The 14,622-nt window shown below is 44.7% G+C and overlaps 1 protein-coding gene across 4 annotated transcripts in view; it reads right to left on the bottom strand.

Moving 5' to 3' along the window:
• GTDC1 (glycosyltransferase like domain containing 1) overlaps positions 1-1,139 on the bottom strand; it is a 421,396-nt gene extending 420,257 nt beyond the window's left edge. For all 4 annotated transcript variants that reach the window (XM_056117624.1, XM_056117626.1, XM_056117628.1 and 1 more), the window contains exon 1: positions 1,077-1,139. The gene's annotated coding sequence lies outside the window, so the exon portion shown is untranslated. The remainder of the gene's footprint in view (positions 1-1,076) is intronic.
• Between the last annotated feature and the right edge of the window lie 13,483 nt (positions 1,140-14,622).

Below are 14,622 nucleotides of genomic sequence, written 5' to 3'. Positions count from 1 at the left end.
CGGCTCTTTCTTCCCCCAGCATGGGGGGGTGGGGGGGGGGGGAATGCCGCACCCTGAAAAAGCCACCTCCTGCGGAAAGTCACCGTCACCTCGCCTTTTCCATTTCAAACAGTGACCCAGGTAAAGGAAAAAAGTGTCAAGCTGCCCTTTGAACCTCGCATAGCTCCCGGCACTAATGTAAGAATGATACAAAGATCAGCTAATGCAATGACCACAGCTCAGAGCTCGACAAACTTGTACTTTACCAAACGGGAGATGGGGGGGGGGGGGGAGGGAGGGAGGGAGAGGGGGCGCTCAGGGCCTCCACGTGCAATCGGGTGGTCATGGTCGCCACTCGGCTCTTTAATTTTCAGAGAGGTTACTAAGTCGGGATTGCAAGATGTAGGTGAAAAGAGTGCCTTTTCCCAAAGAGACGGTCTAGATCCTGCACCACCAAGTGAAGTTCGGCCGGGATCCTCCGCGAGGAATCCCGGGCAGAGTGAAGGGAGGAAGAAGGGCAGGGAGGAAGCCGGTGGGCAACGAGGAGACTGCGGAGCCGCCGAGCACGGCTTTGCCTTCTTCGGGGAGGCCGGCGGGGGCGCGGGAGGGGCGCCCAGGCGGCTTCGCTGCAGGGGGGACTCGGCAGGCCCCGATGGGGAACCCGCCTCCCGGCTCCCCGCGCCGCGGATACACGCGCACGCACGAGCACGCGCGCGCGCTCCCTCCCGCCCCCCCCCTCCCCCAGCCGCGCCCGGCTGCGAGAAGCCTGCGCGCGCGACGCGGAGGACCCCGGCCAGGACCGCGCAAAAACCGGCCCGGACAGCAGACGGAAGCATCGCGGGCGGCACCCCGGAGCCAGCGCGGGGCAGCGGGGCAACGCAGCGCGTGCGCCCGGGAAGCGGCCCGCCGGCGCGGCCTCCGACCCCGCCCCCGGCTCCCCGCGCCGCCGCCGCCGCCGCCGCCGCTCCCGCCGCGGCCCCTCTGGGAACTCCGCGCCGCGCGGCCCCGCGAGGCGGGCGCCGGGGAGGTGAGGGGAGGGGCCGCGCTCCCCGCCTCCCCGCCAGCCCGCGCGGCTCCCCAGCCCGGAGCCTACTCACCTCCTCCTCCTCCTTGTCTCTCCCTCCTGGCCACCGGCGCGGCCCAGCCGGCGACGCGCTGACGCCTCGCCCCTCCCCCGCCGCCGCCGCCGCCGCCGCCGCCTCCGCCGCCGCCCCTCCCGGCCGGCGGTGGCCGCGGCTCTGCGCGCGTCAGGCCCAAGCTCCGCCCCCCAGGAGCCAGCCCCGCCCCCGGCCCGCCCCAGCCCCGCCCCCTGCGCGCCCGGCGGACGCGGCGCGACGCCGCAGACTGACTGTGCCGGCAGCTCGGGCTTGCAAGCCTCCAGCTCGGGCCCGGGCAGCGCTCCCCACCTGCTCGCTGCCGGACATTGCACCCCCCCCATCTTTTCCATCTCCTTGCGCCCTCTCCCACCTTTTCACAAGACCTCCGTCCGCCGCCTTTCAGCTCTTTCCGCTTTCTTGTCCCGGCTCCCGAGTCCGCTCGGAGCTCAGCGCTCGCTCCAGTCGTTCCTTCGGGCAGGACTTTGCACGCCCGCCCGCTCGCTGGTTGCAGGTTTCCTGCCTGTTCCTTCTCACCGATTCCGGTTCCTCCAAGTCGCCTGCCGGCGTCTCCGAGTCCCGGCGCAGACCCGGCGCCTTCCGGTCGCCTCTTACCTGGCGGGGCTGCTCGCACCTCTCCGGGCCAAGCAGCGCCGAGCCCCGATTTCCCTCCCCGCGATACCCGCACCCGTGCGTAGGTGAATCGTCTTATGTCCAGACAGAGCCTGAGTTATGTTCTGTCCAGACAGAACTTCTGGCGGAGTTTGGGTGCTGCCGGCGATTGCAGTTCGCGATCCCCGCTTCACGTTGAGTAATTCAGAATCGCGAAGCAAAGACCGGGCGACCGTTTTTCTCACTTGTACGGTTGCTTCTGGACTCTCTTTGGTGCGATTTGGTACCAACTGACCCAAATTTCAGGGAATAGAATTTTTATACTGCGGCGCGCAGTGCACACATTTTGGTAGCGTTTTTCCTTGAAACCTAACTTCACTTTAGCTCCTCAAGTAAAACGATCATCCTCAGCTTTTTGGTCTCTGCTTCCTTGTCTTTAAAATAAGGACTTTTTTTCCTTTCACCTTCAAAGTTCTCTGATTCTGCGTTGAGGGAGATTCTATTTGGAAGGGACCTGTGGGTTCAATGTATCTGGGCCCAGCCAAACAAAGTACAACAAAGTCTAATAACTTCATTTTTAAAACTCACTTGGAAGAGTTAAGCAGTGGCATGAGTTAAGAAACATACCGAAATAAAGAATTAGATTAAAGCTTTGGAGTTAGATCCGCAAGTGCTTTAAATTATGTGAGTAAACAGTATTACTCTTAAATTGAAGAGTTAAAACTCTCTTCCTTTCAAAACAAAATCTTGACTATTGTGGATCCGTCTAAGTTTAAAACCATTGTTGAATTGAACAACAGTGTTACAAGCATTTGAAAGCCTAATAAACCATCTGTCCATTCACTTTAACACAAATTGGGAAACAGAAAAGTATAGATGCCAAATACTGAAAGGGAGGGTTCCTAATTACTAGTACGTGAAACTAGTAAGCCCCATCCCACAGACCAAGCAAGGATAGGAGAGACTCCAAAGGCAATCACTGCCATTGTATTCCTTCAGAGATAAGATCCTGTAATTTTATAATTCAGCTATCAAGTCCCTCATATCATGAAGAAGCTATTTTTTTTCTCATTTTACAGAGGAAACAATACCAAAAGAGTAATTTGCTTGCACAGTTAACTCTGCCAGCCAGTATTCCTAGTTGTGTTGCATGAAGTTACTCTACATTATTGACTTTGCAGTTTTGCCTCCATGGCCTAATGTATGAAACTGAACTTGGCATTAACTCTGAAGGTATTGCTGTTAGAGGACATTTCATCCCACTGGGTTTAAAGGATTCATATTGCACAAGTTCGTCTTACCCAGTCAAGGTCTTTGCAATGCAGATGATTCTAGCCAGGCCTTTGAAGCTATGTCCCAACCAAATACATTTATCCTGGGAAGTGCCAAGAGTTGTGTGTGACTGTAAGAATTATGAAATCCCTATCATCAAGAAAATCACTGCATTTCTGGGGAGGTAATGAAAGCAAACATTAGAAACAATTTGCCATTAACAAATATTCAGTTGTATGGGCTGGGGAGATAGCATCAACTGAGGACCTCAGAACTGTATGCCTAGAATGTACAGGGACCCAATTTTGATCTCTGGCACCACAAGGCTCCCTGAGCACCTCTGCATGTAGCTCTGGAAACACCCCAAGCACTGCTGGGTACACCCCCTAGCCCCAGCAGTGGTGTACCACAAAGTATCATGGGATGACCCTGGTAATGCCCAGCTGTACTGGATTTCAGCATTCTGCCTAGCACCACCTGCCTGAACACAGAAACCTGATCCACTTGGGTGAGTATTGCAGGATGTGGTGGCGCCACCCCCGCCTATCCTTCCACCCCCAAACCCCCACCACCTTACACACCCGCTCGTCCCCTCAACCAAAAACTTTTATTTTTTTTTTAACTTTTTGGCCACCCCTGGTAGTGATCAGAGCTTACTCCTGGCTCTGTGCTCAGGGACCTGGCAGGGTTCAAGGACACATATATATGGTGCTGGGGATCCAACCCAAATTGACTGCATGCAAGGCAAGCACCCTACCCACTGTTCCTACCTCTCATCCCAAATCTTAAATTGGAAAACATCCATGTGAATTAAAGGGAAAAAATTTTTTTCTACTTGTCTTTACTAAAAAAAAAAAAAAAAAGTTTTATTTTGGCTTGTTTGTAATGTAGTATATGAGGTTTATACACAGAGGTAAAAGGCTCTACCTCCTGAAATGCATAGTTTTGTCAATTAGCAGTGAATCAGTAACTGCCTTTTTTGTTTTGCTTTGCTTTTTTTTAAGAATCCAAATATTAAGATGTGCCAATTAAGGCATTTAGGGAACAGGGGAAGGAAGGGTGGAGGGAAATTGACAATGGTGATGGGGTGGGTGCTGAATCGTAATATGCCTAAAACTCAATTATGACTAACTCTGTAAATCGTGGTGTCTTCATTTAAAAAATGAAAATTAAAAGGATCTGTAGTTTGGGATTTTTTTTCTTTTATTATAGAGTATTCGATATGCCAAACACAGTAACAACAAAGTCTCCAATGGAGACGGTACTGGGCCCGCTCGAGCAAATCGACGATCAACGGGAGGGCCTTTACCTTTACCTTTACCTTGTTATTATAGATTAGGTTAACAGAACAGTTTCTCTTTGTGGTTTGATGTAGACAATTATTGTACCCTACCACCAACAAAGTGCTCAAGAGTCTTCACCACTGTCCCTCTGTCACCTCCAATATATTTACTCCCCACCCATCCCCCTTCCTGCCCCATCACCTTCCTATTGCTAGGTTTTGTTTTGTTTTAGATTAGCTCGTTGTTGTTTTTTTTTTGTTGGAGTGATGATGAAGGGTGACGCACACATACCCAGTAGTGCTCAAGGCTTGCTTCTGGCTCTGGAATCACTCCTGATGGTACTCAGGGGACCATATGTGATGCCAGGATCAAACTGGGATCAGCCACATTTTAGGTATCCAAGGACAAGGGATTGTCACTGTTCAATACAGCTCACCCCCTTATTTTGTCTGTACCCAAAATGAGAAAGATCATCCAAATACTGAATGGTCTCTCTTCCTTCTCCTTTTGACCAATTTTGATTCACATAATATCCTTCAGTTCCATTCACACTGCAGTAAATTGCATGATTTTTATCTGTTCTTACAGCTGTGTAGTATTCCATTGTGTGGATGTACCACAAGTTCTTTATCTATCATTGATATTCGGGTTATTTTCATATCCTGGCTAGAGTACTAAGTGCTGTAACAAACACAGTTATGCATATCTTTTCAAACTAATGTTTTTGTACTGAGGATAAATGCCAAGAAGTGGAATCACTGGGTCATGTGGAAGTTCTACTCTTACTCTTTTGAGGAATCTCCATACTGTTTTTCATATAAGCTGAGCCAAACAATATTGCATCAAGTACCCTGAGTTGTTTCCAGTCTTTTCATGTGTGCCATTCTCAATGATGTGAAATTATACCTCATTTTCATTTTATCTGCATTGAAGGAAAGACTTCTTAAAGTACAGAAAAAGCAAAGGTGGAATTTGGATTAAGCCAAGAACAAGAGAGGAAGTGTTAGATACAGATGAATCAAAACACAGGGGTTATTTCTGAACAGCAGAAAAGCAGGCTGAGTGATAGGGTCAACTCTTTGACAGAGGTCCTTAATTTGAACCTGAGAAATCTCTACATGATCCAACAGAAGTTATCCAACAATAATTATTCTGCAGGACTTACCATGAATAGAGAGGTACGAACAATAACCTTTTCAGGTCTGAAACGGTCAATAAAATTTAGAAACAATATTAGATAGTAAATGCTCCTCAGGAAGAGATTTGAGTTAACTGCATATACAGAGTAGTCAAAGGAGAGTAAGAAGACCAAGATGACTTAATGATTGCAGCAGTTTAGTAGAAACATTCATAGACCGTAGCACCTTAGAGCTGAAAGAGGATTTTCACTCAAAAAGCTATAGCTGCAAAAGGAAACAAGAAATTTTCCTTAGACCCCCCGCCACCCTAGTCATCACATCTTCATTCCAGAAACCTTTGGTTTGCTACTCAAATCACACTAAAGTTAAGAATGAAATCGCTCACCCTGTCATAGGCCCTATGCTGGTGTTTTATGGTCGACCTATTTTTATTTCCGTTTCAGCCCTGCTGATGTAAAAATGCTCAGTGGTGCAGTAGATAATGTTACAGTCAGAAATAAATCAATAAGTGTTTGTTAAATACATACCAAATGCTGTTTAGCACTCTACTAGGCCTAGAGGGCTGGAAAAGTATTAAAAAGGCCTCTGCCTTTCAGAAGCTTATAATCTGACTGGGGAAAAAAATGGTCAATGCTTTTGACACAATAGAGAATAAATGACAAGGGTGAATAGTGAGGGAAAACCTGTGTGGACTGTAAAGCGTGTTTTTATAGAAATAGTGAAGACCAGAGTTGAATATATTGCAAATACTATAGATGGTCTATAGTGTTCGGCTTCCAGTAAGTTTTCATTCATCTTTAAACATTGTCCTAGATTCTAAAGATAAGCAGTAAAATAAAAAAGCTTTTCCGTGGCGCTTGCATTGCAATTGGGAGCGACAGAGAAGAACAAATAAATATGCAACTCTCAAATAGTGATAAGGGTTCTGAAAAAAAGCAAATTATGGACATGTTCCAATAAGTGCCTGGAGAATAAGTTCAGCTTCCTGAGGAACATGGAAAGAGTGACCAGAATGAGAGAAACCATTCCATGACGCATCATCCTTTTAACCCTGCTGATGCAAAAGTGCTCACTTTTGCAACGCAGAAGGACAGATGAGCCAGAATGAGCTGGTGAAGAGCCTTGAGATGGGGGTCAGGCTTTCTGTTTTGAGCTGGAAAAGACCAGTGTTTACAGAGTGTAAAGGGCCGGAGGAAAATAAAGGAGATAAAACAGGGAGGGGCATTCACCAAGGACATGTAGGTAGGAGGGATTTAGAGGTCAGATTAAAATATAGATATCTGGAAGATAAGTCATTCTGGCATTCTGGATTAGAAATAGGAAAGATTAGAACCTGAAAGACCAGATGGAAGTCTGAGAGATAACGGAGACAGGAGGTGACGTGAAGTGAGCTAGACAAGGTTGGGGGCAAGGTTAGCAAGGAAGAGAAAATGTCAAGATCAAAACACTGGATATTCATGGGGGAGGGTAGGTAGAAGTTGGAAACAGTCAACTCACCGTTCCAAACGAAGGAAATAAATAAGAGTAATGATGAATCCACAATAATAACAAGCTAGTATATTCCCGAGTACCAGTGTGGCCCTCAGCACCCCATCATTAAGCCTGAGCCACCTGTCAAGCTCCCAGTGTCAGGCAGAGTATTGCCATGAGTGTTCTTAGGGCCTTCTGAACAATGCTGGGGAACCCTCTTCCCCCAAAAGTATAAACTAGTATATCAACAGAAAATATGCCATATGTGACCATCTAGGAATAAGTTTCCATAGGGTGGGTGGAAGTGAGGACTTGAACTTTACAAGAAGGAGGAGTTAACTGTATAAGAATCAGTAGAATTCAAAACAATGTGCAAAACATCTGTGCATTTTATTTACATTTTATATCATTTACCTTTGGACACCATTTAAAAAAAATTTATTTTAGTCACAAATTTTATGTTCCAATAGTATGTCTAACCACTAGAATGTCTATTTTCCTCCACCATTGTCTTCACTTCCCTACCCACTTCAACACTCCCAGCACGGGCAACACACAAACACACACACACGTGCACACACATGTGAACACACACACACACACACAAACATACCTGACTGCCATGATAAGCTCAATTCCATAGCCCAATTCTCAGATTCTGTTGATTTGGTCTTTTAGCTATTCCTCTACTATGTTTCTTTATATCCCACATGTGAGAGCAATCACTACTAAATTTTTTAATCCATCTAACCATTTCAGCTCTAATTTTTCATCTCTATATTAGAAAGAGAACAAACTTATATCATTGCATGTTTGTCTGGTCCCCAAATTAGTCATATCAACAAATCCCTTCACTAAATTTAATAGAGTCCACTCTTTCAATTCCTGGTGCAAAAGGAGATTCTGAAGGAGACTAGACATATTAAAGTAGAAGTAGTATAACATTGGGCTGGAGAGTGAGTACAAGGGTCTAGGTGCTTACATTACACATAGCCTGCTCAGATCTGATCTGCAGCACCACAGATGATCCCTGAAGTATCACCAGGAGTGATTTGAGAGCACAGAGGTAGGAGTAATCCCTGACCATTGCTGGGTGTGGCCTCCAAACAAACAAAAAGTGTCTTATTAGTTCTGTAGTTCTGTTATTGGCACCAGTCAGATCTAAAGCAGATGAGCTGGGGCTAGAGATAGTACAGTGGGAAGGGTGTTTGACTTGTATGTGGTCAATCAATCTGGATTCAATCCTTAGCACCACATGCAGCTCCATTACTGCTGGAGCCCACCAGAAGTATTCCTGATTGCAGAGCCAGATGTAAGCCCTGAGCACCACTTAGTGTGGCTCTAAACCCCCAAATAAATAAATAATAAAGCAGATGTGCTGTAGTTTTTACATCATCATAATGACATTGAGTTGCAGGTTTTTGTTACTATGGAAGAGAGATCTCACAGCAATCAGGCTTCTAAGCATGCACATAGATTGGTTGATATCAAGGATATACAAGGTTCTGGTTGAACTCCACAAGAGGAAAACATCCAACCCCATTAAAAAATGGGGCATCGAAATGAACAGAAAAATTCTCAAAGAAGAAATCCAAATGGCTAAAAGGCACATAAGAAAATGCTCTACATCATTAATCATCAGGGAGATGCAAATCAAAACAACAATGAGATATCATTTCACACCACGGAGACTGGCCCACATCGAAAGGAACAAAAGCAACCGGTGCTGGCGCGGATATGGTGAGAAAGGGACCCTCCTTGACTGCTGGTGGGAATGCTGAATGGTTCAGCCCATTTGGAAAACAGTATGGACAATTCTCAAAAAATTAGAAATTGAGCTCCCATTTTACCCAGCAATACCACCCCCGGGAATATATCCCAGAGAGGCAAAAAAGTATAGTCGAAGTGACATCTGCACTTGTTTGTTCATTGCAGCACTCTTTAAAATAGCCAGAATCTGGAAAAAACTTGAGTGCCTGAGAACAGATGACTGATTAAAGAAACTTTGGTACATTTACACAATGGAGTACTATGTAGCTGTTAGAAAAGATGAAGTCATGAAATTTATATACAAGTGGTACTACATGGAAAGCATCATATTAAGTGAAATGAGTCAGAAAGAGAGGGATAGACATAGAAAGATTGCATTCATCTGGGGAACATAAAGTAACAAAATAGGAGACTAACACCCAAGAGTGGCCGAGATTAGTACCAGGAATTTTGCTCCATGGCTTGGAGGCCAGCCACACATGCTAGGGGAAAAGCGGCCTCAGATAGAGAAGGGAACACCAAATAAAGGGTGTTGGGAGGATCCTCCCAGGATGGGAGAAACATGCTGAAAGTAAACTATAGACCAAACATGATTGCCACTCAATGCCTGTTCTGCAAACCACAACACCCAAAAGGAGAGAGAGAACAAAAGGGAATGCCCTGCTACAGAGGCAGAGTGGGACGGGCGGGGGGGGGGGGGTGGGGGGGGGAGGAATGGCGGGTGGGAGGGATACTGGAACCCGTGGTGGTGGAAAATCCCTCCACAAAATTTTTGTGGATGGATGGGTACTTGATCATTGTATAACTGAAACCCAAGCACAAAAATTTGTAAGTCTACAACTGTACATCATGGTGTTTCACTAATAAAAATTTTTTAAAAATAGGGCTGGAGCGATAGCACAGCGGTAGGGCATTCGCCTTACAAGCGGCCAACATGGCCGACCCGAGTTCGATTCCTCCGCCCCTCTCTGAGAGCCCGGCAAGCTACGGAGAGTATTCGATATGCCAGACACAGTAACAACAAAGTCTCCAATGGAGACGTTACTGGGCCCGCTCGAGCAAATCGACGATCAACGGGAGGGCCTTTACCTTTACCTTACCTTAAAATAAAATAAAATAAAAAATAAAAAAAGGAGAGGGGGCGTTAAGAAGATTGCCTTGCACTCTGCTAACTCAGGTTCAATTCCCTGGTCTGTATAAGGTCGTTCAAGTACTGCCAGAAGTGATCCCTGAGCAAAAAGCCAAGAGTAAACCATAAGCACTGCTGGATATGGCCTGAGAACCAAAAGTACAACAAATCAGACAGACAGACACACAGACACACAGACAGACAGAGAATATCATTCTGTGAGGTGCACACAAACAGTCACTGTCATTCCAGGTGATACTTTGCAAAACTTTTTCGAACAAGCATCTTGGTAAAACTCGATGGTCTTTTGTTCAGCAACCGCCAATTAACAGGTTCTGTTTTTCCCTGGAAAGAGACTAATTTGGCAAGACAAGGGGGGATGGAGAGACTTATGTCCCCTTCATTTGTAGCTCTGCATCATGAGCATCTCAAGGAACCCAAATCTGACGCTGGCTAAGTTGTCTGCCCACATGCACGTGCATGCCTTCTCCCAACTGTCTGATGTAGGTGGGTGGAGTGTGTTAATTTGTTAGGTGTTATTGAAAGAAATGCTATTAGCACTCTTTTTTTTTATTTGGAATATACTTTGTCTTGTGTCCACTGGGAGTCGTTCATCTCTTGGGATGGATAGGAAAACTTCATTAAATTCAATGATGGAAAAATAACTGTAAGTTAGTCTAAAAATAATCACAAAATTGACTATGTTTAACTTGCTGGCCCAAATGCTTCTCAAGTCAGTAGTGACCAAGATTTCTAGCATTAATAAACAATTACCATATTGCTGAAATCAACACCATATTTAGCCTGAAAAGCCTTCTTGTTTTTGGTGCTAAAGAGGCCAAAAGCATCAGTAACCCAGGAAGCATAAAATGCACTCTGTTGATAAAATGATCTCTTCAAATTAGTGCTTAGCTATCCCAGCACTAAAATGTAAGGGAATTTGCTTTATCATTGTTACCTTCTGGCCTAGAGACAGGAGAACATTTTATACTGTGGTTCATTCTGTACCTTTTATCAAGGATAAATTCATGTTTTTGTTTAAAAACAAAGAAAGCTTGCATAATCTCTCCTCATGATTAGCCCTTCCAGTAATTATCTCTTGCTTAGAAACAGTGTCAACCAACCAAGTTCAGATGGCAAAAAAAATGTTTGATCTGCAATGACGTGATTTAGAAGACTTTGTGCATGGAAGGTACAACTACGCACATACAGAGAACATATTTATCTAATTTGACTGCCAGTGATTTAATTAATGTTTGTCAAGCACTTTGAACATGAAAAGAACTATCTGAAAGCTGAGAGCTATTACTCATAATCATTTTTCCTATTTGTTGAACTAAAATTAACATACAAATGTGATACTCTTATGATATCTTTGAGAGATATGCTCCTATTCTAATAAACTCATTGGACTACACTTTAAGAAAGTCTCATTAAACCTTCAAGGCTATGATTTCTGAAAGTACAGCCTCAAGCTGGTTTGGTATCATCCATCAGTAGATTTTGAAGCATACAGGCTAAATAAACAACAGTGACAGCTTGGAAAGTGTATGCACCTGTTTATTGAGAGGACGCTAACAGGGGCAAATCTAAAATAAGAATGCATACCACGACCTGGTTTTCAAGGAGTTTTGTGCATGCCTACACTTAAAATCACCCATATTATCATCTAATTTTTTTTGTTCTAATTATCTCTTCAAAGAATAACAACTTATGTTCGTGAAGCCTTCAGAATAGTCTGAGAGGAAAAGAAAGAGCTTTGGGGAGAAGCAAACACGATTTTTTCCTTAATACCATTGTCTCCAAGTCAAGTACAAAAACAATTGACAGAAGAGAAAGAAAACTTGAGAAAGTGAAAGAGACCAGCCCGGTTCTAATATGATTCTCCATAGAGGGGCATTTCCAGTGCTTCTTTTGAACCAACAACAGGTTAGTGAGATAGTTGTCCAACTTTCCAGGGCAATAGGGCAGAATAGCTTCCCTTGAGGTGCAGAGGGGGTTGCTTATAAACACACTGACTTTCCACATGATTTTTAAAAATTTTCATAATAATACAAGGAATACTGATAATTTTTATCTCATATCTGAAGGCAGAATTTTTTTTTTAATGAAAACATGTATGTTAAGAAATTAGGCCTGAGAGGCAAAAGGACTTAGTCCAGAGTCCGGCAGCTTGAGGCAGAAAAGTGAATGGACCATGCATTAAACTATGGTGCCATGCCTCCCCGGGAGGGAAAGGGTGTTGCTCCCTTATGTCTCCCCCCCACCCCCCCCCCACCCCCGGCAGCAAGGTGGCTGCCGCCTCAGAGCTTATAGGAAATCCAGGTATGAGCCGGCAGTGATGGGGCAACTGCAGTCTCATAGGAAGGGAGGTGGTACCGGCTCATCCTTCACGTCCTATGAGGTCACGAGTTGCCCCCCACAAGTGGCTCTCCTGCATGACCATGGCTCCAGAGGCAAAAGGACTTAGTCCAGAGCCCGGCAGCTTGTGGCAGAAAACTGAATGGACCATGCATTAAACTACAGCGCCGTGCCTCCCCAGAAGGGAAAGGGTGTTGCTCCCTTCCGTGTTTTTTTCCTCCCTGGCAACAAGGTGGCCGCTCCCTCAGAACTTAGTGGAAAGCCAGGTATGAGCCTGCAGTGATGGGGCAAATGCAGTCTCATGGGAAAGGGGGCGGTACCAGCTCGTCCTTCACACTCTACCGAGGTCACAAGTTGCCCCTCACAAGCGGCTCTCCTGCACAGCCATAACACCAGACACACAGAAACCAATCTCGTAATTATCTGTCTCTTTGCGCAATATTATATAATTCTCATAACCAGCTATAGAATAAACAAAGTATTGCACAATGCTGTTTCAGCAGTTCTGATTGTGGGGGCGGGGAATTCTAAACAATAATGGTGCATCTTTTGTCGAAATAATGAATGTAATCAATGTAGAGACGAGTTAAGTAGAAATCATCTGCCTCACAGGCATTGGGAGGGGTGGGAGGGGGGTTGGGGTTCTTGGTGGTGAAAAATGAGTACTGGTGAAGAGAAAGCTGTTTGATCATTGTATGACGGAGACTTAAACCTGAAACCTGTGTAAGTTTTCCCACAGTGATTCAATAAATGAATATAAGCAGGAAAAAAAAGGAAATTAGGCCTGAGGGCCTCACGGGATGGGGTTGGAGTCAGCCCTTTCCTCCCCATCCCAATGAAACCCCTAGTCGCTGCCCACAAACGGCCTCTCTGGCTCCTTATCAAGCTGCTTTGTGGCCATGATCCCAGAGACTCAGGAACAAATCTCAGAACCCAGCAGGTTTTGGCAAGAAATCCCTCCAGATTTAATTGTTAAAATTTCGGAATTTCAAAATTGCACAGCCACGTGACATCATATGTTATTCATAACCAGCAATAGAAAACAATTGTCTACTGTTGCCTTTTCAACAGATCTGAGTGTTGTGGTAAAATCCCAAATAATAATGGTGGGTCTGGTGTCAAAATATTGAATGTGAACGAAGTAAAGAGAGAGTAATTTGGAAATCATCTGTCCCACAGGTAGGGGGAGGGTGTGAGATGGGGGTATACTGGGGGTTTTGGTGGTGGAGAATGGCCACTGGTGAAGGGACAGGTGTTTCATTGTATGACTGAGACTTAAACCCGAAAATTTTGTAACTATTCTCATGGTGATTCAATAAATAAAATTATAAAAAATGGGGGGGGGGGGAAGGAGGGTGGAGTTCATGCACCATTCAATTAGCCTAATCAGTGGCTGAATAAATAGCAGTAATCCATAAGCAAATAAATAGGTCTACCCAATGAACACACTCCAAGAGCCTGCAAATCTGCCCTTTTGACAGTCTCTCCTTTGAATTTATATGCACCAAAAATTATCAAGAAGGTATTACTTACCTTGTCTAGACATTCTTAGCATAAATTGTACATGTTATAGGTGTAGCAGAGACAGTGCTAATGTTTGACAGGATAGGAATTGTGCATTAAGAAGCAAATTTCCCTTATCTCTGCATTCCTGGGAGCACCATCTTTCCCAAAGAAAGTATCCCAGGATTTTATGGAACTGAGCCAGAAAGCAACAGGATTGTTAAGAAATTTCTTAATAATTGGCTATAATCCTTTATCAGTTAAAAAGCTGAATGATCTTGGTGGTGTTAGCAATGCTTACCCTAAGAACACAGTCTGATTTCTATATGCCTTTTAACAATTGCAGAGTTATCCCTTTTAAATTTTGGACCTTGGGCGCTGGAGCAATAGCACAGTGGGTAGGGGAGTTTGCCTTGCACGCAGCCGACCTAGGTTCGATTCCCAGCATCCCATATGGTCCCCCGAACACCGCCAGGAGTAATTCCTGAGTGCATGAACCAGGAGTAACTCCTGTGCATCACTGGGTGTGACCCAAAAAGCAATCAATCAGTCAATCAATCAATCAATAAATAAATTTTGGACCTTAAAATAGCAGCAATGGAATAATGGAATGAAGAGCACACAATTTCTAAAAATATGCCTAAGTACAATAGACTATTTAAAATCACTTAGAAAACCGTATGATAGAAACACACTTTCCTTATGTAATGTAGTTTTGGCTTTATTTCCAATTCTTGCCCTCAACTAAAAGGAAAAAGTTAAGGAAAATTAGGAAAATGTTTAGCTTACTGCACCTAGAGAAAATATCTCATGCCTAGGGCAGATGTATTTGTCCTTACCATACCCATAATCTTTTCTCTTCTCCATTCTCACCACACTTCATTAACAATCTATGCTCTGGAGTCTCAGATGAATGGGGCCCCTATATTCATTGCCAATCAATAGCAGATTGATTATGTATTTGCTGCTTAAGATTTACTCCTTAAGCACATCAATTACATTTCTATTTC

This window comes from Sorex fumeus, unplaced genomic scaffold (assembly GCF_029834395.1).
Source record: "Sorex fumeus unplaced genomic scaffold, SorFum_2.1 ptg000035l, whole genome shotgun sequence".
Classification (NCBI taxonomy): Eukaryota; Metazoa; Chordata; class Mammalia; order Eulipotyphla; family Soricidae; genus Sorex; species Sorex fumeus.
The sequence above is the reverse complement of the archived record's forward strand: the minus strand, read 5'-3'. Positions and strand labels throughout refer to the sequence as shown.